The sequence below is a fragment of the Ursus americanus genome, chromosome 6 (assembly GCF_024610735.1).
Source record: "Ursus americanus isolate L20-20 chromosome 6, mUrsAme1.1.p, whole genome shotgun sequence".
Classification (NCBI taxonomy): Eukaryota; Metazoa; Chordata; class Mammalia; order Carnivora; family Ursidae; genus Ursus; species Ursus americanus.
In genome coordinates, this window is record NC_142132.1 from 65,372,841 (window position 1) to 65,375,340 (window position 2,500).

Here is a 2,500-nt window from a genome sequence, read left to right on the forward strand (position 1 = left end):
CCAGCCCCAGCCCCAGCCCAGCCCCTGCCGAGCGATTGTCAGCCCTCCTCGCCTGGCCTGTGCCTGGTGCCTGCCTGCCTGCCTGCCTGCCAGCACGCCCAGGGGACAAGATGCCTCCGGCACCCTGGAGCCGCGGAAGTCCGCGCGCTCTCCCGTCCCGGGACTCTCCTGCCGCGCCGCCGCTTGGCTCCCGGGATGGCAACGGGGTGGGTCGGGGCGCCGGGGGCGAGGCCCGAGGTGTTCTCAGAGCGCCCCCCAACCCCCCCGCCCTCCGCGGGGAGCACAACCCGCCCACTGGCCTTTCCTCCTCTCCCCGCCGCCGGGCTCAAAGCCCACCGGAAGCCTCGGGCGCCACCACAGACCATCATCACCATCCCAACCCCGTGGCCCTTCCTCCGCCACCCTTCCCCTCCCCACCCAGCGACACCAGGACCTGATCGAGAGACACCAGGGGCCGGCTCGCAATACGCAGACACACAGACACACAGGGAAAGACAGAGAGACACGGAGTGGGGGAACACTTAGGGGACACACTGGACGGGAGAGACGGGGAGGGACAGAGTGTGTGTGTGTGTGTGTGTGTGTGTGTGTGTGTGTCTGTGTGTCTGTGTGTCTCTGTGTGTGTGTGTGTGTGTGTCTGTGTGTGTGACAGAGAGAAAGAGAGAGAGAGATTAGATTATCCAACACACAGACCCTCTCACACCCCAGCACAGACACGCAGACCCCGACCCGGATGCGGACGGGGACAGGGACAGGGACAGAGACCCAGGTGCACACAGGTGACACACACCCACACACAGGGACACACAGGACGCTGTGTGGGCGCGGCAGCTAGCCCACGGGAGGGCGGTCGCGCTTGGGCGCGCTTAGGGCAAGGCGGCCGCGCCCTGGAGCTGCCATAGGAGCCCTCCCTCGGAGCCCGAGGACTTGCAGCCCAGGTGGCGGGAATCCCGATGGGCGGCCATTCCTGCCCAGCACCCCTCTGGCGTGGGGGCGTGCGAGGCATTCTTTCTTTTGCCCCATCCTTTATTTTCTGGTGGCCCTTGTGGCCGTGGTGCGGGGCGCCCCGGGGTCTCGCTGAGGGAGCGAGCCTCGCTGTTCCGCTGAGACGGGGCGCGGAGTCGGGTGCCCACGGGGCCTGAGGCCCCGGGCGGTTGGCCATCTCGTGTCCTGTGCGCACGGAGCACGGACGCCCGGGCCCAGGGGCAAAGGGACGGTGACCGGTGCGAAGGAGGGCCATGCCCTTCTGGCGGGGAGCGCAGCCCAGGGCTGGTGGGGAGAAGGTGTAGGCGGGCCCAGGCAGGAGGCGGGGCCGGCAGGCGGTTGGCCCGGGGCGCTGCGGTGGGCGGGCGGCCCAAGCGAACTGCTAGGGGCTCGGGAGAGGAGAGGGCCCGGAGGCAGGGAGGAGGCCGAGAACCCAGGGAGCGCACGCCTGCAGAGGCGGGGTCACGGCCCGCCCGGGGCTCCCGCGGTTCCTCTCACCCGGGCCGCTTTCCCTCCACCCCCCTCCGCCGCCTCCGCCTCCGCTCGCGCCGCCCCCTGAGCGCCCACCGCCCTGCACACCAGCCCCCAGCCCGCACCCCGGGATAGGCTGTGGGCGTTCCTGGGGCTTGGAGGTGGAAGGGCTGGGCTGTGGGCGCCTGGCTGTGCCACGGGCACCCGCAGAGGGCCAGGGTTCCGCGTTGCGCTGCGCGTGTGGCGTGTGGCGTGTGGCGAGCGGGTCGGGCCCACCACGCATGGCCTGTGGTGAGGTGGGGGCACGTGGGGTTTGAATGGAGCCGGGTTGGGCAAGGTTGGGGGGGCGGGCCGCTGGCGGCAGAGGGAGTGGAAGGGAGGGCGAAGGGCAAGGAAAGGAAAAGAAAAGGAGAAAAGCCTACAGCACCCGGTATTCCCAGGCGGTCTCCCATCCAAGTACTAACCAGGCCCGACCCTGCTTAGCTTCCGAGATCAGACGAGATCGGGCGCGTTCAGGGTGGTATGGCCGTAGACGCCTGTGGCTGCCGCTCGGTGCCCCAAGAGCCTGCTCCGCCCCTCCCAGCCCCAGCCCCAGCCCCAGCCCCAGCCCAGCCCCTGCCGAGCGATTGTCAGCCCTCCTCGCCTGGCCTGTGCCTGGTGCCTGCCTGCCTGCCTGCCTGCCTGCCTGCCAGCACGCCCAGGGGACAAGATGCCTCCGGCACCCTGGAGCCGCGGAAGTCCGCGCGCTCTCCCGTCCCGGGACTCTCCTGCCGCGCCGCCGCTTGGCTCCCGGGATGGCAACGGGGTGGGTCGGGGCGCCGGGGGCGAGGCCCGAGGTGTTCTCAGAGCGCCCCCAACCCCCCCGCCCTCCGCGGGGAGCACAACCCGCCCACTGGCCTTTCCTCCTCTCCCCGCCGCCGGGCTCAAAGCCCACCGGAAGCCTCGGGCGCCACCACAGACCATCATCACCATCCCAACCCCGTGGCCCTTCCTCCGCCACCCTTCCCCTCCCCACCCAGCGACACCAGGACCTGATCGAGAGACA

The 2,500-nt window shown here is 70.4% G+C and overlaps 1 non-coding gene across 1 annotated transcript; it reads right to left on the reverse strand.

Annotated features, from left to right (window-relative positions):
• Window positions 1-1,870: 1,870 nt before the first annotated feature.
• Window positions 1,871-1,989, reverse strand: LOC148109959 (5S ribosomal RNA). The gene has a single exon (XR_015725007.1). It is a non-coding gene; the product is annotated as a 5S ribosomal RNA (ribosomal RNA).
• Window positions 1,990-2,500: the final 511 nt, after the last annotated feature.